The sequence below is a fragment of the Triturus cristatus genome, chromosome 8, assembly GCF_964204655.1.
Source record: "Triturus cristatus chromosome 8, aTriCri1.1, whole genome shotgun sequence".
Taxonomy (NCBI): Eukaryota; Metazoa; Chordata; class Amphibia; order Caudata; family Salamandridae; genus Triturus; species Triturus cristatus.
This window is the reverse complement of record NC_140591.1, coordinates 201,618,588-201,643,259: the sequence shown is the minus strand read 5'-3', so window position 1 is coordinate 201,643,259 and position 24,672 is coordinate 201,618,588.

Genomic DNA, 24,672 nt, shown 5'->3' with positions numbered 1-24,672 from the left:
GATGTCCTACTTAGAGAATTTTAAGCACCCGATACGTGTGCAGGAAATTTCTGGCTGCGTTTTTCTTAGTTCAGCAGGGAGGGTATTCCATAGCTTCGTGGTCAGAAAAGCAAAGTAGCAGACGCCACACCACAATCCCATGACTTTGGGGATGGCCAGCAGATAACAGTTCTCGGAGCGTAAACAGTCCTTGGTACGTATGGGCAAACAGTTTTTGGATTAGAAGAGGACCTTTTCTCTACATGGCTAGGTGGGCTATGCATAGGGCCTTGAAATGGATCCTTTTCTGTATTGGGAGCCAATGATGTGCAGCCCGTGCTGGGGCTGCGGAGTGATGTTTGGGGTCTTCAATAGTGACCGTGCTGTGGCATTTTGAATAACCTGTAGTTGCTTTAAGACGTATTGAGGGCTTCGCTGAAACAAGGAGTTGCAGTAGTCAAGAGGGTAGTTAATCAGCACCTGTATGACTACCCTTTTGGATGAAGGAGGTGGCCACTGCAGGATTTTTCTTAATGTAGGTAATAGCCCAAAGCAAGTTGCGGACAGTTTTTTGGTTTGAATCTCCATAGTGAGTTTACTGTCCAACCAAAAGCCAAGGCTTTTTACTGTCGTAGGAGGTACGGGCCACTCTCGGAGGCATTGGGGCCAGCGGAATGTGTTGTGGCCAACCACCAATCCTTTTGTCTTCCCAGCGTTAAGTTTAACTACAAGTTACTGGCAAAACAGCCCTGCAAACCAATGTAGTTGGGCCCAAACACAACAATGATGAACAAATGTCCCATGAAATCGGCTAACGTCTGCAGTGTTATTCTAGGTCCAAACGCCGAAGTAGTAAAAACAGCCCTGAAAGGAAGAGTACACTTATTTTGCACAGTTTCTCCTGGAAGGACGTGAACAAACGTAACCGTCACCAACTGACCACTCCACCTCAGATGCATATATGAATTTTAAGTGACAGTATTTTCTCAATATTGACTGCCTGGAGTAAAACAAATTTTCGCAAGAATATCTTATGACCAGTGAAAACAGATTTTGCCTTTAATACATGCAATTTATTTTTGTAAAATCATACTTCCTGAGCAACTTTTAAAGTATTAATGCATAAATATAATTATTCACTGTTATTTGGAACATCTTCCTTCTTGAGATCAGACGATAATAATGGCGCTCCTCCTTCTGGAAGGGCATTTCGGATGCTAGAAGGGCTGACTCTGGGGCGGTGCGACCGGTGCCATGGGTGCGCCTTGTTTGCAAGTTTATTATGGTTTAAAAAGCACCTGCCACACCGTTCCTTGCCTCCAGCAATTTCCAGCCCCTGTGATTAATGTTCTTCCTAGAGAGAGATCGGAGTTTTGTCTAGTGAAAGTTTTGACTCACTGCAAAGGGTTAATATGCCTCCTGCAAAGAACGTGAACCATTCCGATCACAAAGCGCATATAATGTAAATAGGACAGTGCCTTTGTAAGAGAGATCCTTTTGCTATTTGAAGTGATTATGGTGTCATGTTTTAAAATCTGAATTTGTGCTTCTCCAGACCAAGCACTCTTAAACTATACTGCCTACCAGTATGGATCACGTGACTCCTACACCTTGTAGTCCTCAATCTTATGTAACATTCCTATACACTGATTTACACACATATGATTGATTGTCTCTGTGTAATGTGTGTGTGTCATGTGCTCTGACACCCTACACTGGTATGAGTGGTGCTATAAACCTGGTGCTATAAACCTAATAAAGGCATTTGAGCGAGAGAGTGGTTATGGAGACTTGAGTGGCACTGTTAAAGGGTGGTAGTGAGGGAATCCATGGCAAAGGTGGTCATTGGGGGCACCAACAAACATTGTCGCACAGGGCCCCACCAGAGCTAAAACTGGCCGTTGATGCTAGTGAATTGATCATATCAGTGGCAGAATGCTGGTATAACCGAGCGACAAGCTGCACAACTGCTACCTCTTATTTGCAGCTGGGAGGGTGATTTCTCCTTTCTTGGTTGCTAAGAATTTTATCTCATTTTTAATGATAAAATGGCATCTTACATAGCTTTTCTAAAGCCCTGTGAGTGACAGTTCATAAACTGGTTTCTTCCTCTTAGAGACACATGCTTGGCTTGAGCTACCAGCGCATTTTGTTTAACCACTTGAGAGAACACGAGGCAGAGATTTTCGAGGCTTCACCATGCACAGACCAGTATTTCAACCAGAGAAAAGGAAACTGAACTCATGTTCCAGAAAGGGGGTGGACTATTTCTGGCAGTGTAGAAAGGAAATGGCCACAAAAGGCACCATCTGAATCAGTGTCCAAACCAGAACAGCAAGAACACAGCTGGTCATCCAAGCTGGACAGGCTCTGAAGGGTCTCAAATACAGTAGGCTCATTCACTGCTGGCTCGTAAAGACAAGCCACGCATGCGTAGAGCTCCGACACACCTGTAAGCGTTGCTGGAACATCCTTGCCTAGTCGCTTCAGTGTATTTTTGTTAACCAAGTTTAATATGTGTGACTGGCCAGAGGGTGGCAAGTATGGCTTAGACCCTATAGCACAGCTCTCGCCCTGCGACCAGGCCCAACAAAACAAAAGAGAACCTTATAGGTATCACACTGTGCATGGCCACAGCAGGAAAAGAAATACTTTGCATAGGTATCCGACTGCACAAGCAATAGTGATCCCTTGTGCGTGCTCAGAAAGCAGAAGGGCACTCTTGGCCTAATGCACATGCCAATAACAGGAATAGAAATCCCGTGCTCATGCTCAGAAAGCAGAATGGGACTCTACATTTCGAAGCAAGTTTAACGTGACTAGAGGAAGGCTACAAACACCAAAAAAGTGTTCTGATTCCCTTGGGAACAGTTTGCGCTGTGTAAAATTGCAAAAATAAAAAAGACACAGACAACAGCTAGAAGAAGCACTCTTTCCGAGAAAGTACACAACATCTGCCCAATCAAATCTTGTAAACATGAGTCCTAACGTGGGCGGAGCCAAAGCCCCTTTTCCTGGTGATGCTCACGGAATTGTCTGGCGGTATCTGCGCAGTCAATCCAGACCATATAAAAGATGCCTGTGCTTGCAATCCTTCTTGGAAATGTAGATTTTCCTAATAAGTTATGACGGAAAGTCTTAATTTTATTAAAGACACGGAGGTGAGTATTATGCTTTCCAATCTTGCTTTATAGGTATAGCAGCCAAGATAAAGAATACAAACTACAGTTCCCAACAGGCCAAGCGTGAGACTGGCCAATGGGAAACAACAGAGTCAACCAATGAACGGGCAGTCTACGATATAATGAAGGGTCAGACTGTGAACAGCCCTCTTTTCTTCGGCGAGCAAGTTAAGAAGAGTTCAAAAAGAGTAGAACTATAGCAAAAACGATGCATAAAGTCAAAATCCAAGTAAACAAATCTTGACCAAAGTCCAACAACGAGGTCCTGGCGACGTCAGCAGCAGCAGGGACAATCGAACCAGATGGAACACCAAGATGAGAATCATTCCGATGAGGACATCGAGGTAAATCATGAGGAAGCCGGTGGCAAGGCTGGAGTCCCTAAAGGGAGGGAAACAAACACAAGTTAGAAGTGTTGCAGTGGGATAATACTCGCCTCCGTGTCTTTACTAAAAATTAAGACTTTCCGTCATAACTTATTAGGAAAATCTACATTTTATGACAAGACCGAAGGCTCATATTATGCTTGTTCAAAGCATATTAATAACAGAAGAAACAGCGGAAATGACAGGCTTGCAATAAAAAATATGAAAAACTTTATAATTAGACCAATCTGCTGATCTCAGAATGTCCTCCAACCGGGAGCCGGCCCAAAAAGCCATGGCTCCCCTGGCAGAATGGGCCCCAAAGACAGAAACGTTAATACCCGCAAGTGACATAACCCAACGAACCCAGCGGGCAAGGGTAGCAGAGGAGACAGGATTGTGAGGTTTTCGAAAGGAAATGAGGAGCTGGGAATGGGAGGATGTTCTGAGATCAAATGTACGTTGTTCGTAAACTTTGAGGCATAAACCTACGCACAGTTTAGGTTGGTCAGGAAAATAAGGATAAAAAACAGAATTTAAATTAGTTTTTGTACGCTTGTAAATCTGAAACAACACACCAGAAGGAGTGAATTGATGAGAGGACACATCCATGGCTTTGACATCAGAAACACGTTTGATGGAAACCAGGCATAAGAGCATGGTAAGCTTAGCAGAAAGCATCTTTAAGGAAAGATCGGCATTGTCCGGCCAATCGATAAAGAGCTTAAGAACCAGATTCACATCCCAAAGTCGAGAGTATTTAGATAAAGGAGGCTTGGAAAACTTAACACCCTTGAGAAGTCGACAAACAAGGCGGTGTTCACCAACTGGCTTTCCCTCAATAGGCGAATGGTTGAGAGAAATAGCCGATCGGTAGAGGTTGACAGTCCTATAAGACTTACCGGAGCTGGCCTCAGAAGCTAAGAAGTTGACAATGTAAGTTAAAGACGCTGAAAAGGGATCGACATATTTTCCCAGACACCAGCTTGCCCATAAAGACCAAGCTGACTTGTAAGCTTTAGTCGTTCCTGGGGCCCAGGCCCTGCTGATAAAGAGAGAAGCCTCTTGCGAAATGCCGTCGACAGATCAATCAATCAGTGACACTTGTAAAGCGCGCTACATACCCGTAGGGTCTCAAGGCGCTGGGGGGGGGGAGGGGGGGGTGCCGCTACTGCTCGAACAGCCAGGTCTTCAGCTTCTTCCTGAAGGAGAGGTGGTCTTGGGTCAGGCGCAGGTCGGTCGGGAGGGAGTTCCAGGTCTTGGCGGCCAGGTAGGAGAAGGACCTTCCTCCTGTAGTCGCTCTTCGGATGCGGGGGACGGCGGCGAGGGCGTGGTTGGCTGATCGGAGGTGGCGTTTGGGAGCGTGGAAGTTGACTCGGCTGTTGAGGTAGCTCGGGCCTTGGTCGTGTAGGGCTTTGTGTGCGTGGGTGAGGAGGCGGAAGGTGATTCTTTTGTTGACGGGGAGCCAGTGAAGGTCTCTCAGATGTCCGGAGATGTGGCTGGTTCGTGGGATGTCGAGGATGAGTCTGGCTGAGGCGTTCTGGATCCGCTGGAGTCTCTTCTGGAGCTTGGCGGTGGTACCGGCGTAGAGGGCGTTGCCGTAGTCCAGTCGGCTGGTGACGAGGGCCTGGGTGACGGTCTTCCTGGTCTCGGTGGGGATCCACCAGAAGATCTTCCGTAGCATGCGTAGGATGTTGAAGCACGCCGAGGAGACGTTGTTGACTTGCCTGGTCATGGAGAGGGAGGAGTCCAGGAGGAAGCCCAGGTTGCGTGCATGGTCTGTCGGTTTGGGTGCGGTGCCCAGGGCGGGAGGCCACCAGGAGTCGTCCCAGGCGGAGGGTGAGGAGCCCAGGATGAGGACCTCCATCTTGTCCGAGTTCAGTTTCAGGCGGCTGGTCGTCATCCACTCGGCTACCTCTTTCATCCCTTCGTGCAGGTTGGATCTGGCGGCGGCGGGGTCGTTGGTCAGGGAGAGGATCAGTTGGGTGTCGTCGGCGTAGGAGATTATGCTGAGGTTGTGTTTGCGTACGATGGCCGCGAGGGGGCTCATGTAGACGTTGAAGAGGGTGGGGCTCAGAGATGATCCTTGAGGGACGCCGCAGGTGACTTCGGAGGCCTCTGACTTGTACGGTGGTAGGCGGACTCTCTGTGTTCTTCCGTCGAGGAAGGAGATGATCCAGTCCAGCGCCTTGTCCTGGATTCCGATGTTGCTGAGGCGCCGTACTAGGGTGCGGTGGCAGACCGTGTCGAATGCCGCAGAGAGGTCTAGGAGGATGAGGGCCGCTGTTTCTCCATTGTCCATCAGGGCTCGGATGTCATCGGTGGCGGCGATGAGGGCGGTCTCGGTGCTGTGATTGGCTCGGAAGCCGGACTGTGAGGGGTCGAGGGATCCGTTTGTCTCGAGGAAGGCGGCCATCTGCTTGTTGACGGTCTTCTCGATGACTTTGGCTGGAAACGGGAGGAGCGAGATGGGGCGGTAATTCTTGAGGTCGGTGGGGTCCGCTGTAGGTTTCTTTAGTAGGGCGCTGAGTTCGGCGTGCTTCCAGCTCTCAGGGAAGATGGTGGTGTCGAAGGAAGTGTTGATGATGTCTCGCAGGTGGGGTGCGATGACAGCGTCGGCCTTGTTGAAGACGTGGTGAGGGCAGGGGTCGGTCGGTGATCCGGAGTGGATGGAGTTCATCGTGCGGATGGTGTCTTCGGTGCTGATCGGGGTCCAGGCGTGGAGGGTGGTGGTGGGGGGTGGTTGTTCGGTCATGGTGTGCGTTGGTTGGTTGTTGAAGCTGTTATGTATGTCCGCGATCTTGTTGTGGAAGTATGAAGCGAGGGAGTTGCAGAGGTCTTGCGATGGGGTGATGTCGTTGTTTCCTGCGCTGGGGTTGGAAAGCTCTTTCACGATGTTGAAGAGTTCCTTGCAGTTGTGTGCGTTGTTGTCCAACCGGTCTTTGAATGCTGTTTTCTTGGCGGCGCGGATCAGCTGGTGGTGTTTCCGGGTGGCAAGTTTGAAGGAGGTCCTGTTGTCTGGTGTCGGTTCCCTTCTCCAGACTTTCTCGAGGGCTCGGCAGTTCTTCTTGGAGCTCTTGAGTTCGTCGGTGAACCATGGGGCCTTCTTGCTGCCGGGTCTGCTAGGCGGGGTCCTCAGTGGGGCGAGTTCGTCCGCGCAGTTGCTAATCCACTTCGTGAGGTTGTCGGCGGCTTGGCTGGGGTTCGCTGAGCTGGCAGGAGGGTGCTGGTTCAGGGAGGTGGCGAGCTGGTCTGCTGTGATCTTGTTCCAGCTTCTGCGGGCTGCCTGTTGCTGGTGTTGGTGGGTCGTCGTTCTCTTGAAGGTGAAGTGGACGCAGCTGTGGTCCGTCCATTGAAGCTCTGTGGCGTGGCTGAAGTCTATGTCTGTGCTGGATGAGAAGACTGCGTCGAGTGTGTGTCCGGCGAGGTGGGTGGGGGTGGACACCAGTTGCTTGAGTCCCAGGTTGGCGAGGTTGTCGAGCAGGGTGCTGGTGTTGCGGTCGTTGTTGTTCTCCAGATGGAAGTTGAGGTCTCCCAGGAGGATGTAGTCGGCGGAGGGGAGGGCATGCGGGCTGACGTAGTCGGCGATGTCCTCGCTGAATTGTGTGCGTGGTCCAGGGGGTCGGTAGATCAGGGTGCCTCTGAGGGTGGTGTTCGGGTTGGTGTGGATCTGGAAATGCAGGTGTTCGGCGCTGGTCAGGGTGTTGTCGGTGCTGGGCGTGAGACGGATGGTGTTCCTGTGGATGATGGCGATGCCTCCTCCCATCTGGTTGGCGTTTCGGTCCCTCCGGACGACCTTGTAGCCCTCTGGGATAGCGATGGCGATGTCGGGAGCTGAAGAGGCGTTCATCCAGGTCTCCGTGAGGAAGGCGACGTCAGGGGCTGTGGCGTCTAGAAGGTTCCAGAGTTCGATGGCGTGTCTGTGGACGGAGCGGGTGTTGAGCAGGATGCACTTGAGGTGGGTGCTGCTGGTGTTCGACTTGGTGGGTGCTGGTGCGAGGCTGGTCCGGATGCAGGTGAACTTGCAGGCGTGGCAGCTGAAAGGTCCGTGGGTACGTCGTGGAGTGGCTTGATGGCATTCTGGGAGTCGGCCGGTGTTGAGTGCGGTGAGGGTGGCGGCGGAGAACGTCCGGCGGGTCGGTCGGGATCTTCGTTGGCCAGGGGTCCTGGCGCTGGGCGCGGTCCGGTCGCGGACGGGCGCAGACGGGCTTACCTTCGGCGCACAATCGGCGCGCCCGCTGCGCGTGACCGCTGCGCGTTCGCACGGTCGCCATATAAGGCGAAGTGCGCGGGTGGGCGGGGCAGCTGGGAGGCGGGAGCGGGGAGGGAACAGAAAGGAAAAAGGGGCGTGGTCAGCGGTGGTGGCGGGAAGCGGGGAGCGGGGAGGGAAGGCGGAGGGCGGCGAGGTAGGCGGGCAGACAGGCAGGAGAACGCAAAGGGCTGAAACTGACTAGAAAAAAAATACAGGCACAAAAGTCAGACAAAAGCTGCTAACACGGGAGGAAAATGCAGTTCAAACAAGCACAAATGCTAGACAAAACAAGCACAAAAGTCAGACAAAAGCTGCTAACACGGGAGGAAAATGCAGTTCAAACAAGCACAAGTGCTAGACAAAACAAGCAAAAACAGACGCCAGCGGCGTCAGCCGGCAGCGAGGCAGGCAGCGAGGCAGAGGGCAAGGCGAGGGGGCACACACAGCAGCTGGTGGCCGTGCGGCGCGGGGGTGTCCCACAAGTGGGTCCCACTCACCTGCGTCGCACGGTCGCCATATAAGGCCAAGTGCGCGGGTGGGCGGGGCAGCTGGGAGGCGGGAGCGGGGAGGGAACAGAAAGGAAAAAGGGGCGTGGTCAGCGGTGGTGGCGGGAAGCGGGGAGCGGGGAGGGAAGGCGGAGGGCGGCGAGGTAGGCGGGCAGACAGGCAGGAGAACGCAAAGGGCTGAAACTGACTAGAAAAAAAATACAGGCACAAAAGTCAGACAAAAGCTGCTAACACGGGAGGAAAATGCAGTTCAAACAAGCACAAATGCTAGACAAAACAAGCACAAAAGTCAGACAAAAGCTGCTAACACGGGAGGAAAATGCAGTTCAAACAAGCACAAATGCTAGACAAAACAAGCACAAAAGTCAGACAAAAGCTGCTAACACGGGAGGAAAATGCAGTTCAAACAAGCACAAATGCTAGACAAAACAAGCACAAAAGTCAGACAAAAGCTGCTAACACGGGAGGAAAATGCAGTTCAAACAAGCACAAATGCTAGACAAAACAAGCAAAAACAGACGCCAGCGGCGTCAGCCGGCAGCGAGGCAGGCAGCGAGGCAGAGGGCAAGGCGAGGGGGCACACACAGCAGCTGGTGGCCGTGCGGCGCGGGGGTGTCCCACAAGTGGGTCACACTCACCTGCGTCGCACGGTCGCCATATAAGGCCAAGTGCGCGGGTGGGCGGGGCAGCTGGGAGGTGGGAGCGGGGAGGGAACAGAAAGGAAAAAGGGGCGTGGTCAGCGGTGGTGGCGGGAAGCGGGGAGCGGGGAGGGAAGGCGGAGGGTGGCGAGGTAGGCGGGCAGGCAGGCAGGAGAACGCAAAGGGCTGAGACTGACTAGAAAAAAAATACAGGCACAAAAGTCAGACAAAAGCTGCTAACACGGGAGGAAAATGCAGTTCAAACAAGCACAAATGCTAGACAAAACAAGCACAAAAGTCAGACAAAAGCTGCTAACACGGGAGGAAAATGCAGTTCAAACAAGCACAAATGCTAGACAAAACAAGCAAAAACAGACGCCAGCGGCGTCAGCCGGCAGCGAGGCAGGCAGCGAGGCAGAGGGCAAGGCGAGGGGGCACACACAGCAGCTGGTGGCCGTGCGGCGCGGGGGTGTCCCACAGATGGGATAGACCTGTGATCATCCAGGCGGACAGAGTCAGAGTGTTGTCTAGAATCAGAGGATGAGGAAGTCCCGAGGGGTTCAAGAGAAGGTTGTTGAAAGAGGGAAGGAGTACCGGAAATCCATCGCCATTTTCAGAAGAGATGGGAACCCGACCTGGGATTGCCAGAAAGGGGCTAATAGAATCAAGGACGCTCATTGCCGAGCTGCTTGAGCTAGCACCCTGCTGATCATGAGAAAAGGAGGAAAGGCATAATGGAGGTGAGAAGTGTCAAGAATTCCTGTCATGCGAGGGGAGGAAAACGGTAACCAGCGAAAACGGACTACATCTCCCAGGATGCTTAGCGGTTGAGAGGTTATGTAAACAGGAGAGCTGTTACATAACTCAAGGAAAACATGCCCTTATGTAAACAGGAGAGCTGTTACATAACTCAAGGAAAACACGCCCTTATGTAAACAGGAGAGCTGTTACATAACTCAAGGAAAACACGCCCTTATGTAAACAGGAGAGCTGTTACATAACTCAAGGAAAACACGCCCTTATGTAAACAGGAGAGCTGTTACATAACTCAAGGAAAACACGCCCTATAAAGGGAGGAACCGGGAGGTACAACGCTGTCGGATATTGTGTTTACACCGACGTACCTGCTTAGTGAAGAGCAGTGTTCCGGAGTGGTGCTCCAGTAAGGCAAGAACGGAGGTAGGTCGAGTCGTTACTCCCTGGGCCGTGTCTTGCCCCATCGTCACCTGTGAAGGACCCGGAAGCTCTACCGGATAACCATTGAGCTTCGCTTTTTGACTCGGCTGAGTCAAAGCGCAGTGGCGCTTTTGCTGGTTGGAGTCGTAACTCCCAGCCCGACCAGAGATACAGGGACTGCCAGCTGTAACGCACACCAGGAGGTGTTTGCCGCGTTACAGACTCGGAAGTCCACGGGATCGATCGAGCGGCTGCTCTCGGTTCAGTCTTCTTTGCTTGTGATTGGGGTATCGGTGACGCATCACCAGGAGGTGACTCCGCGTCCCGGTGCAGTCTGAGGAAGAGGTTGAGAGGCTGCTCCCTTCAGGTAGAGACCCCGGCTGGGTGTTTCCCTGACTCCTCGATTCTCCCCAACACTCTTCGTGCCCCTCACAGCCTACCGATTGGCATTGTCGGCCATTTCATTTCTGCCCTCTGTTGGCATACGCCGGGATCGGCGTATATGCAGAGGACGGTTAGGACCATCCGTGCTGTGGGCTGGTAACGTACTTAGCCTGGAAGATTCCAGTGACTATAACCTTTGTTTATTCCTTGTATTATTTTTGCCTTCATTAAAATAACTAAACCTTCACAAGTGGTTGCGTTCTCATTATCGTGTCTGTTAAACGATCCTGAGACGTTCAGGGCGTTACAAAATATCCGACCGTAATAACACTAACTGTCTCCCGGTCGATAACAGACATGGCAACACTTGATGATGTGCTGGCTGCTTTAGCGACCGTGCAAATTGAATTGGCTGCCTCCAGGCAAGAAACAGCCGATGTAAAAGCCAGACTGGATGCTATCCAATTGGACCCGCTCACGCCCATCACCTCCCTCACGAACCAGACCCCTGCGGTAGTAGTGGAAATGCCGGTAGCCGTCCCCTTGGCAACACCAGAGAGGTACAGTGGGGATCCTAACACAGTGCAGGTATTCCTCACACAAGTGGCGCTACATTTATCGTGCAAACCAAGGGCGTTCCCCACGAGTCAGGCTCGTGTGGCTTTCCTTATATCCTATTTGGCTGGAAACGCGGCACAATGGGCCGTACCTCTGGTGAGCAGGGACGACCCCATCTTATGTGATTGGGGTGCTTTTCGCGAGGAATTCCTGAAGGTCTTCGACAGAAGGGCTGACTCGTACACGGCGGACCGTGAAATGCTTGAGTTGAGACATGGATCCAACGACCTGGTGCAGTATCTCAACGCGTTCCGAAGGCTGGTTGCGGAAACCAAGTGGCCTGTTGCTAAACAGACGGCGCTCTTCCATCACGGGCTGTGCGATGAGCTCAAGGACGCCGTGGCTCATATTGACCCACAACCCAAGACATGTGAGGGCCTTATCAACCTGGTATTACGGCTGGAACATAGGCTAAGTGAAAGAAAGGGGGATCATGGGAGAAAAGGAAAATCCCTTCCATCCTATGTGACAGTGGGAAGTCCTGAAACTGCCACCGCATCCAAGGGAGAACCCATGGACATCGGCGCAATACGAGCGAGCCTCACAGCCACGGAGAAAGAGTCACGCCGTAAACAAGGATTGTGCCTATATTGTGGCAAAAAAGGCCACTACGTACGTGAATGCCCTGCCAAACCGAAGACGTCACGTTATCGGGCCAACCGGTCGGTAACAGCCGTGGTGGACGTACCGGCGGAAAACTAGAGGACTCCCAGACCAAAGAAGGGGCATCTCGGAGTCACTCATCCATCCCTTCACTTTCCAACTCGGTCACTAAGGGACAACGACACCTGTTTCTCACGGTGCACGTGGGAGTGCATGACCAGTGGATACCCGTTGTGGCCATGGTGGATTCAGGGGCCACTGGCATGTTTATGGACCACAACGAGGCATGCAGGCTAGGGCTAGTGCTTCTTCCCAAAGCTGTACCCGAAGACGTCTATGCTGTAGACGGAAGGCGATTGGTGACGGGGCCCATCGGGCAGCAGACGGGGGTCCTTCCGATGAGATGTGGGAGGAACCATTTGGAACAAATCGATTTTAACATCATCCGAGCGCCCCAATATGGCGTCATATTGGGATTGCCGTGGCTACAGAAACACAACCCCTCTGTGGATTGGCCAACACATCGCATCGAACTGACGTCACCGTATTGCATCCTGCATTGTGGAATAAGAACGGAATCCCTTGACGCAGATGAGAGCGGGAGTCAGACGGTGGCTACAGCGGCAGAAAAAGATGTGGCTCTCCCCCAGGCTTATCACAGTTTTGAGGATGTATTTGATGAGGTGAAGGCGGAAGTGCTACCACCACATAGACAGTTTGACTGCCAGATCGACCTGGTGCCAGGGGCCAGCGTTCCCAGCGGCAGGCTGTATGCCCTGACGGAGCCTGAAAACGTGCATCTCCGGGGGTACCTGGATAAACTCCTCAAGCTAGGATTCATCCGCCCGTCCAAGTCTCCGGCCGCCTCGCCACTCTTCTTCATCCCGAAGGCTAATGGGGAGCTGAGAGCCTGTGTGGACTTTAGGGCATTGAATGCGATAACCATAAAGAATCGGTACCCCTTGCCTCTCATCAGTGTACTTCTGGAACAGGTCAAGAAAGCTCGTATCTACACCAAGTTGGACTTGAAAGGGGCATACCATCTGGTGCGCATGAGGGACGGAGACGAGTGGAAGACCGCCTTTAAGACCAGGTTCGGCCTTTTTGAGTACCTCGTCATGCCGTTCGGTCTGTGCAACGCCCCGGCAGCCTTTCAGTACTTTTTGAATGAGGTATTCAGAGAGGAGTTGGATATCTACGTGGTCGTATATATCGACGACATCCTCATCTATTCGTCCAGTGTGGAGGAACACGTACACCACGTCAAAGCTGTGCTCCAAAAGCTGAGGGAAAACATGCTGTTTTGTAAACTCAGCAAGTGTGACTTCCACGTCACATCCGTGGAATTCCTCGGAGTGATGCTGAGTCCAGAGGGACAGGAGATGGCAGAACGAAAGATCAAGGCGGTGAAAGAATGGACGGTGCCCCAAAGCGTGAAGGACGTCCAAAGTTTCATTGGCTTCGCCAACTTTTACAGGCGGTTTATAGATGGATTTTCAGGATTGGTGGCCCCAATCACACAGCTACTGAGGAAGTCCAAGGAGTTTGTCTGGTCCCCTGAAGCGAACACAGCCTTTGAGGCCCTGAAAAGCGCCTTTGGTAAGGCGCCGGTGTTGGCTCACCCCGATCCGGATCTCCCCTACGTGGTGGAAGCGGACGCATCGGATGTGGCGCTGGGGGCTATCTTGTCCCAACGCAACCACGACACAGGGGTGCTTCATCCCGTTGCGTACATGTCCCGCAAACTCAACGACGCCGAACGCAACTACCATATTGCGGAGAAGGAGCTTCTCGCAATCAAGGACGCCTTCACCGAATGGAGGCATTGGTTGATGGGGGCAAGACATGTGGTATCAGTGTACACGGACCATCGGAACCTACAGTTCATGACGGCCACAAGACACCTTTCTCCCAGACAGCTGCGGTGGATGATCTTCTTTGCGGGGTTCAACTTCCGCATCACATATCGGCCGGGGACGGAAAACCGGAAGGCGGACGCCCTGTCCCGTCAATCTGCAGTTAAGGAACCATTGCCTGCGACCGAGCATTCCATCATTTCCCCGAGGATGGTATTGGGGGTTATCCAACCGGATACTTTCCTGAGGGGAATAAAGAGAGGGATCAGGTCATTCGCATGGCGGAGGTGGCTCCTCAGTCACAGAGAATAGCAGCTGAAGGACAGGATACCCCTGAAGGGCAGGTGCCTATTGATACCCACGCCTAGGCTAAGGAAACAAGCATTCATCTGGTGCCATGACTCTCCATGCGCAGGTCATTTGGGCTTTGAAAAAACGGTGGCTAGCATGGGACGGCATTTCTGGTGGCCAACCATGAGAGTGGATGTCAGGAGGTGGGGACAGGAGTGTCCTACGTGTGCTACCATGAAGGCCGACCATGGCCGAACCCAAGGGCTCTTACATCCACTTCCGACCCCGGATAGACCATGGGATAGCATATCACTGGACTTCGTGGTGGGCCTACCGGTAGACCAGGGGATGACGGCAATACTGGTGGTGGTGGATTACTTGACGAAAATGGGACACTTCATCCCCTGCAAGAGAGTCCCTACGGCCGGGGAATTGGCGTCACTACTCCTAAAGAATGTGGTACGACTGCATGGATTACCTGGGGTGATCGTGTCGGACCGGGGGTCGCAGTTTACTGCGCAATTCTGGAAGACTTGGTGCACTGCGCTGCATGTTAAGACCGCCCTGTCCACCAGCTACCACCCTCAAAGGGACGGCCAAACCGAGCGCCTGAACCAAACGCTCAAACAGTATCTGCGATGTTTTGTGGACCAGGGCAGGGAAGAATGGGTCGACTTGCTATGGGTTGCAGAGATAGCCTATAACAACGCCACTCACAGCTCCACACAGTCATCTCCGTTCTATAGCAACTATGGCCAACATCCCAGGTTCTTGCCATTTCTACATCCGTTCAGAGAGGACAGGATTCCCGCCACAGCGGACAGGGTGGCACACATAAAAGACACGTTGATGCGCTCAAGGGCTGTCCTAATAGAGGCCAAGAGAAGATACAAGGCTGCGGCAGACAGGAAGAGAAGGCCCGGGCCACTGTACCGCACTGGAGACTACGTCTGGATATCCACAAGAAACATGAGGTTTCGAAAGAACAGTGTGTTCCATCCCAAGTACATGGGCCCCTATCGAATTACCAAGTGTATGGGTCCCGTGAACGTGAAGGTGTGCTTGCCCCAGTCATTGCGGATACACCCTGTCTTTCATGTATCATTGCTCAAACCAGCACCCTCCAAGCCGTCTGGGACACCTAGGCCGGTATGCGTAGAGTCGGAGGTGGAGTATGAAGTGTCGGGCATACGGGCGTCCAAATGGCGCAGGGGGAAGCTGTGGTACCTGGTTGCGTGGAAAGGCTATGGCCCGGAGGAGCAGTCATGGGAACCGGCTGAAGGGGTTCATGCTCCGCGCTTGGTCTCCTTGTTTCATCGGCGTTTTCCTGCCAGCGCTGGACCCGTGGGGAGCCGCTGAGAGGGAGGATGTACTGTCAAGAATTCCTGTCATGCGAGGGGAGGAAAACGGTAACCAGCGAAAACGGACTACATCTCCCAGGATGCTTAGCGGTTGAGAGGTTATGTAAACAGGAGAGCTGTTACATAACTCAAGGAAAACACGCCCTTATGTAAACAGGAGAGCTGTTACATAACTCAAGGAAAACACGCCCTTATGTAAACAGGAGAGCTGTTACATAACTCAAGGAAAACACGCCCTTATGTAAACAGGAGAGCTGTTACATAACTCAAGGAAAACACGCCCTATAAAGGGAGGAACCGGGAGGTACAACGCTGTCGGATATTGTATTTACACCGACGTACCTGCTTAGTGAAGAGCAGTGTTCCGGAGTGGTGCTCCAGTAAGGCAAGAACGGAGGTAGGTCGAGTCGTTACTCCCTGGGCCGTGTCTTGCCCCATCGTCACCTGTGAAGGACCCGGAAGCTCTACCGGATAACCATTGAGCTTCGCTTTTTGACTCGGCTGAGTCAAAGCGCAGTGGCGCTTTTGCTGGTTGGAGTCGTAACTCCCAGCCCGACCAGAGATACAGGGACTGCCAGCTGTAACGCACACCAGGAGGTGTTTGCCGCGTTACAGACTCGGAAGTCCACGGGATCGATCGAGCGGCTGCTCTCGGTTCAGTCTTCTTTGCTTGTGATTGGGGTATCGGTGACGCATCACCAGGAGGTGACTCCGCGTCCCGGTGCAGTCTGAGGAAGAGGTTGAGCGGCTGCTCCCTTCAGGTAGAGACCCCGGCTGGGTGTTTACCTGACTCCTCGATTCTCCCCAACACTCTTCGTGCCCCTCACAGCCTACCGATTGGCATTGTCGGCCATTTCATTTCTGCCCTCTGTTGGCATACGCCGGGATCGGCGTATATGCAGAGGACGGTTAGGACCATCCGTGCTGTGGGCTGGTAACGTACTTAGCCTGGAAGATTCCAGTGACTATAACCTTTGTTTATTCCTTGTATTATTTTGCCTTCATTAAAATAACTAAACCTTCACAAGTGGTTGCGTTCTCATTATCGTGTCTGTTAAACGATCCTGAGACGTTCAGGGCGTTACAAGAAGCCCAGTCCTGGAGAAAAGCGTCTGTCCCAAGAGCCGAAGGATCCGGCCGCCAACTGAAGAACTGAGGAAGTTGAGAATTGAGACGAGAGGCGAAGAGATCGATATGTAAAGGGCCCCACTTTTGACAAAGAGAGTGAAAGACAGATGGAAGAAGCTTCCAATCGCTGGAATCGCAAAGGTAGCGAGAGTGCCAGTCTGCTATGGAATTGAGTTTGCCCGGAAGGTACTCTGCCTTGACCGAGATCTTGTTGAGGAGACAGAACTCCCAAAGACATTTTGCTAACTCAGCGAGAGGTTTGGACTTGGTGCCACCCAGATGGTTGATGTAGCGCACCGCAGAAACATTGTCCATACGGAGAAGGATAGAGCAACGCACCCTGTTTTTGGCGAGGCTTCTGATCGCAAAGGAGTGGCAAGCATCTCTAAACAATTTATGTGCAATCTCAACTCCTCTGGAGACCATGTACCTCCAGTCAATATCGTGCCACACCGGGCGCCCCAACCTGTCAAGCTTGCATCGGACTGTAACACAAGATCTGGGACTGAGGCGAAAATTGTTCTGCCGTTCCAGGCATCTAAATGGTCTATCCACCATTGTAGTTCTGAACGGGATTCTTGATCTAAAGAAATGAGTTCGGAGTAAAGCAGGCCTCGACGCAGAAGACGAATCTTAATTGCTGAAGAGCCCGATAGAAGAGAGGGCCGAGAAAGATAGCCTGGATAGAGGCAGATAGCAGGCCTACGACCCTTGCAAGAGATCTGAGAGAAACTGAGTCGTGTCTGAGAACTTGGGAAACTTCCGACTTAATTTAATGGTGGCAACCTTTGTTTGGGGAAGGTGAAGGGAAGCGGTGGAGGAGTCCACCAGAACCTAGGAAGTCGATTTTTTGGGGAAGGAACCAGCATAGACTTCTCAGGGTTTAGGAGAAAACCCAAGTCGGAAAGAAGAGACTGAGTAATCTTTAAGTGAGACAGAAGAGTTATTTTGGCTGGATGCATCAAGAGGATGTCGTCGAGATAAATGATCAAACGAATCCCTAGGGATCTCAAGTAAGTCACCACGGGTTTCATGATCTTGGTGAAACACCATGGGGCTGAAGACAGGCCGAAGGGGAGAGAACAAAAATGGTAAGAGACTCCCAACCATTGAAATTGAAGAAATTTCCTGTGAGAATGGTGGATAGGAACCGTGAGATAGGCGTCCTGAAGGTCTATTCTGACCATCCAGTCGTTCAATCGAAGAGAATCGCGGAGATGAATGATGGTCTCCATTTTGAAGTGGTGATAGACCACAAACTGATTGAACCGTTTGAGATTTATGACGGGACGCATCTTTTTGTTTTTCTTTTGAACTAGAAAGATGGAGCTTAGAAAACCCGAAGGGTCTAAAGGTGCCACCTGAATGGAGTGTTTTTGGAGTAAAGACTGAACCTCTGAAGAGATGAGAGCGGTCATTTCGCTTGAGAAGGCGAGAGGAGGGGGGAAAACTGTCTAGAAAGGAGGAGCGTAGAACTCTATAAGATAGCCTTGGACGGAGTTGAGGACCCAAGGATCTTGAGTCAGAGACTGCCATTTTGCAAGAAAGATCTTTAGACGACCCCCCCACCGGAGGAACTGAAAGGCTTACCTTGTTGGAACTCGTTTCTGAAGAGTTTCTGGCCACGGCCACAGCCACGGAAACCTCTGCCCCTTTGAGGATAGAACCGAGGCTTGAACTCCTGGTAGGTGGCGTTGGAATTGAAGGAACCCCTGGAGCCTTGATTGTGGGAGGAACGGCCGGATAAGCGACTCCTGCCTTTGCTGGCCCTTCCAAAAACATGTGGAGAGAAAATCTTTTTTATAGACTGCTGGGCCTTGTCAATGGATGCAAATGTCGAAACAAATTTACTTAGATCCTTTACAAGAGAATCTCCAAACAGGAGACAATCAGCTTTGACACCGGGGACCAAAGATGCCAAATTAGCTAATTTGGGGTCCAATTTGATCAAGAGTCCTTTACGACGTTCATGGGTGATGGCCGAATTGGCGTTGCCCAAAAGACAAAAGGATCCGCTGTACCCAAAGAGAAACTTCCTGCGGGTCAAGTTCAGTGCCGTCCAAACGGGCGGACTCACCAAGATCAAAAATACGGGCCAGAGGACCAATCACATCCAACAGTTTGTCTTGGCAAGTAGACCATGCCTTGTCCACGCCCTTGCGTGGATCTTTTCCAAACTTGGAAAAGAAGGTCAGTAGAGGCTGGTCAATGGTAGGAGTAGAGGAAACATTAAAAGGGAGAGAAGGTTTGGGACACTTAGATTTTAATTTCGAACTAACAGATTTATCCAGAGGCAGACGCATCACGGCAGAAATATATTCGCCAACATGGGAAAGAGGAAACCATTCGGTGGAATTCGGATGGCGGATAGTAGCGGGGTCAAACATAGGGGTGCCATCTGCATCCAGAATAGGTTCAAAGGAAAAAGGGTCAGACCTTGATTTTTTAGGAGGACAAGGATCATTGGCATCCAAAACATCAAAAGCATCATCAACATTATCATCAGCATCACCCAAATCGTCGTCAGTGTCCAAAATATGAGAAATTACCAATTTCTCAGGTACCTCAGCATGTTTATATTTTTCTTTACGTTTGGTAAAAGACACAGATAACCCCTCCTTGACAGGAGGCCTGGGAGGCACAGAGTCCTCAACCTTGCGAGAGGAAACCTCTTCCAAACCATGTGACGCAGAAACAGTAATACTTTTTAAGCTGGAAGGTACTAGTTTTCTTTTTCTGCTATTCCCTGCAGACTGGGCCAAAGTTTTGGACATTAGTGACAGGAGAGAGTTATCCATAGTTTTGGAAAAACGCTTCATGGAAGCCTCCACTGCATGCTCCACAGAATGATTGATAAAAGAATTCAAATCTTTTTTGAATGCCTCCCCTTCCTCATTATTAAAATCGGAGCTTTGAGAGCTATTAAGCTCCATGGATAAAGCAGTAACAAAACCAGGCAATAAGGGGTTAAAAGAGTAAGAGGAGAAAGCCCTGCCCAGTGGGCGTATGAAAAGAACCGGAATAACCTGACCGGCAAAGAAAAACCCCTCCCAGAGGCGGGAACCAAAAAACTAGCGCTGAGGAGAGGAGACCAGAAGCTGAGCAGCAAGCGGGAACAACACACCACAATGAGGAGCAGGAAATGGCCGCCGCGCATCGCGAGGCACAGCTGACGCACGGGAAGGAAACAGGAGCGGCGAAGGCGGGAGGAGAGAGACGCTAGATCGAGCAATGCGGTAACAGAATAAGCGCAGCGCGCAACATGAAGTAGAAGCAGACTACAATAACACGTGAAGTCAGCAATAGTAAATAAACAGTAAAATTGATATAAGGAAGGGTACTTATCTTGACTGCGAGCAGCAAGAAAAGAGAGGGCTGTTCGCAGTCTGACCCTTCATTATATCGTAGACTGCCCGTTCATTGGTTGACTCTGTTGTTTCCCGTTGGCCAGTCTCGCGCTTGGCCTGTTGGGAACTGTAGTTTGTATTCTTTATCTTGGCTGCTATACCTATAAAGCAAGATTGGAAAGCATAATATGAGCCTTCGGTGTGAGAAGTTGGCCTGATATATGATGTCACTAATTCTAGTGTACACCTTGTATCAGTCCAAACAACCCTTATGGTGATTGGTTGTGATGTCAACCTTATAGACCAGCTATCCTAGTGGTAGCATGGACAAGAGCAGTCTTAGGCTAAACTCTGAATGGCATGTGAAGCCAGCTGTTATACCATATATAATCCCTTGAATACCAAATGAAAGGACACCACAACAGATGTATATAAAAATAGAATGTATTTATTCTAGTCAAACCCTCAGCACTCTTTATGAGATTCGAGGTAAGTACAACACAGACTTATTTAAGCATACATTAAGTCACACAGGTAAGTAATACAGTTAGGCCCTAGGGGCTACGCAAACCATATACTAAGTAAGTGGTATAAGGACCACTGTCACGAACACAGGATAGGCATAGGACTAGGAGACGTCGAGGACGACCAGGACCAGGAGGTGAGCTGTCCCACGAAGGCTCTTGCTGTCGGCGGCGTCGAAGTCGAGTCAGTACCCAACAAGCCTTGGAAAGCGGAACCCACGCAGGATGGAGGACTTGCTTCAGGTGCAGACCAGGAAGGTCTGGGGTGCTTCTCTTTCACAGAGGAGCGGGTGCCAGTCTGGAGGAGCCGGAGCAGCAAGATGAAAACAAAGGTTCGTCGTCGCAGAGGCTACTAGCCAACGGGCCAGCAACCGGACAACGCGTCGAGCAACACAGGTGCAGAAGGGCCCCACGCAGAACACGTGAAGTGTGGGGAGCTGGTCTTCTTTGCAGATGGTGCTCGGGAGTGGGGCTTCTCAATTCCCCAAGCACAGCCTCGATGGAGCCTCGGAAGTCGCGCTAGTCAGTTACTAGCCACTTTTCCCAAGTCGCCGGTCCCACGTCCCTTGTCGCCTCTACGGGTCTCAGCTTCGCTGGAGATGTGGATCTGGTTCAGAGGTGTCTGGAAGTCTCGGCGCTGGTCAGTCTCTGCAGTCGTCCCTCGTAGGATTCAGTCGCAAAGCAAGCAGCGGTCGCTGGATGGTGCCTGGTTGCCCAGGCTGGTCACTCCTTGGCCACAAGGGAGATTTCTTCAGTCTTCTTCCTGAGGTCGAATGTCGAAGGTCCAGAGTTTCTGTTCAAGTTGCAGATTCAGGTTAATCTAATTTAGCAGGGCTCAGCTACCTACTGATATACTGGGCTAGTGGGCTGGGCTACCTGCAAGGTCCCTCCTATGGGTGGGACCAGGAAGGGGAGTGGCTACACCCCCTTCCTTTCCTTTGTCCAGTTTCGCGCCAGAGCTGGGGCTGGAGTGCCCCAGCACCGGTTTGAACTGGACTATGCATGGAGCACCTTGTGTGCCCCAGGCATGTCTCATTCCTTTCAGCCCTCCCTGCCCCAATACACTAAAGTCTGTCTGGGGAGGTGCTAGCACCTCCCCAAGCAGGAAACCTATTGTCCAGGCCTCCCTGGCTGGGAGGGCTCCCAGCTGCAGGAGGTCAGACTCGTGTCTGTGGCAGCAGCATCCATTTTGTGATGCTGAGGCTTTGGTGAGAGTTAAACAGCAAAGTAGGATTTGAACATGTCTCTCCCTCTAGAAGGGAGGAATAATATCCTCATCACCAGAAATGGTATGGGGGTATTATTCCAAAGTGTTAGACACCTTACACGACATGTTTTGATAAAGCCAAATCATAGTTACCATAACCGTTTAAGAGTATAAGGTACTTTAAGAGTATATGATAGGCTATATCATAGAACAGCTATAAGGACATGGTTCCGAAAGCTGCAGACAGGCTCAGCTCATGCTAGAGCACCATCTCACATGTTACCAAGCACTCTGCCTCCAGGATTGTTAAGGCCTGCCATAGGAGTGGCTGATAGGTACACATGTGTCTATATTAAGGGTAGATATAGGTATACTATATCTAAGCAAGGGGTGATTACACGACCTTGCCCCAGCTGAGTGATCAGCCAGTTGTGTCTGATTGGAAGGCCAGACCAGGGGTGGCATAATACATGCTGCAGCCCCTGGGAGGCCTAGGGTACACCTATGCCCTGGGTACCTAGGGTACACTGTACAGGGTCCAATAAGGTGATCCTTACCAATTGGGTATGTACCTAGGGTACATGGAGTCCATTTTAAAGAGAGAGCAGACAGCCTGAGACCCTGAATGGCAGGATCTCAGGCCAACTAAGTCGAAAAACCAGCTAGACACTAGCCAAAAAGTTGGGGGTAACCATAGTCAGATATCCACCTTTCTACATTCGGTCTTGCCATAAAATTCCAGTTGACCAATTATAAAAGGTTTGCACAAGATCGAGGTGCAGAAAATATCTTTTGGGCATTAGATTACATGTCCAGCAAAACAGCAAAAGAAGAAATTCTACTGCTGAAGCAAACGCCAACTAAAACCAACTGTCACCATTGGGCACTAATACCTAGATTGTAATATGAACAAGTAAAATTGTGCTTCAATGCATTTCTGTAGATGTCAGAAAACCACATTTGTTACCAACTGGGCTCAGTAGCAGCTGCTTGCAAGGGGTCATTAATGATTTCAATCAGGATGCCTTTGCAATGGCGATGGCACTGTGCTGTGTGTAAACCGGTGACGTGACGTCCATTCAGCCGAATCTCATGACATCACATAACACTGTCCCACCCTGATCCACTCGGCTGCCTCCTGTTGGCGTCAGAGCAGCTGGGGAAAGGCAGAGAGGAGCTGCAGGGTGTGAACATGGCTCTCGGGGCCCAGTTCACTCTCCCCTCTTGCTGCAGCCTTCGCGACCCAGGGGTCGCAAGAGCAGAGCAGGGTATGGGTTCGCAGCTTCCACTCCACCTTCCTCTAAATGACCTTCAGAAGTGCAGCACGTGGGGGCTGCTGACAAGGAGCGTGCGTCACCACTTGGTGTGATGCACAGATCAGGCAGGCCAAAAGCCCTCCTGTCGCCATATTACCACTGATTGTTACTAAAAGAACCCTGGAAAGAATCTGGCTTCTGCAGGGGCGGGACAACGGGCTATTGACTGACATGGCTCCGTCCTCCTAAACTCCCCGCGCCCTCTGGCTTTGAAATGAAGACGTGCACCCGGTAACTCCTTCAAGCTGCGAGATAGACACATCTGGTCTGTGTCCTAGGACAACTATTTTCATTGGATGAACATTGCTGCTCATCCTTGCGAGTGCGCTTGTGGTCACCACAATTGAAATCCGGACGGCAGTTTCACAATCAGTTCTTTTTGGTGTTTTGCGGCGCTAAGGTTACGCATGCCTCGGTCCGTCCAATGGAATGCAGCCCCCGGCCCCTTGGGCACAGACCCTGGCATAGCAGCAGCCCTGTTTGTTTTGTCAGAGCATTATTATGCCAGTTCGCCGCCCACTTCTTTGGCGCCAGATGTCAAGGGTCCACTCTCCAGAATCACCCCATACTGCCTTGGCAAGCCTTCTGCCGCAGAACAATGCCCTGTCTGAGGCCTGTACAATCAAACACCCTTGTGCTGAAGCTTGGCATTGTCCTGCTGTGGAATATTACAGAGTAGAAATGCCCCCTCCTTGTAAATTATTCAATTAATGCACTGATAGGAAGAAATGTTCTCTGTGTTCAGAAATGCTGTTTTTCTAACTCGAGCTCGGCTATGCGGGGTTTGGGGGAGGCGGGAGGTGCAGAATGAGATGTGGGCATTAAAACACTAACATTCACTCGAGGTCTCGGAAAAATACAACTGTTTGTGGGAAGCCGGAGGAGGTCAGGGTCGGAATGGTGTGAAAAGGCAGCTCCGCGGCACTGGGGCGGTTCACCTATGTTTGGGATTAGGGACTTATGTCAAAATGGCAAATTCGGTAGCATTACCTGCCATGACGGGCTTTCCACTTCATCATGCTTTATTAGGAATCATATTTTTAAATTACATCTGGTTTGTACTTCTAATGTCTATATATGTTTGATTGCAAAGCTGTATGGGATATGGCACCAAAATAACCCCCAGGGATCTGGGATTCAGGGTAGGAGGCTCACTGCGCGTTTCCCACACAAAACTGACTTAAGGAAAGCTGCTCCGAGATACTATTAGAGGACTATGACTCGTTACCCTACAAGCTTTTTTTACGCATGCCACTACAACGCTGTCATTACAACGAACGCGTTGTAATAGCGCATGTCATTACTCCGCAAGTCGGAACACCGACTCGCTCTAGTGGGGGCGCTGGATGTTGGAATAGTATAATTTACTATTCCAACTCCAGTCTGTGCAACAGTAGGGAAAGCGTTGGATTTGAAATGCGACCGCGTTGTAATGGCATGCGGTGTTCCGGTTCCGGGATAAACGATGTTTACCCTCTAAGGGCCCTGAGATTACAACGGGATAAGCCATAGGGGCACAATGAACTCTTGGGTGAGATTCAACACTTGTTTATCAGTTATAGTGTTATTTGCACAACACAAGGCCACTTATTTTCATGGTATTAAAAGAGGATTAGAGTTCCTCTTTCAGGTCCTGAAGAATTGCCACTCATCCATTTTGGGGTGCCAGGGCATGAACCATGTCAACCGATAAGTGGAACCACGGTCCCGTTACTATGGCCATTAAGGTCACTGGTATGTTTAAATCTTCGCATGCACAAACGCTCAGAATTAAAGATTGTTAAACGGGATTGCCCATAGCCAGTTTTAACAGATTTATTGCCCAATTTACCACCCCCTTCACAAACCCAATTTATCAATCAATCAATCAATTAATGAATCAATCAAGCAGTATTTGTATAGCACGCTCCTCCCTTGTGTTAATCCAGGCACCATCCCT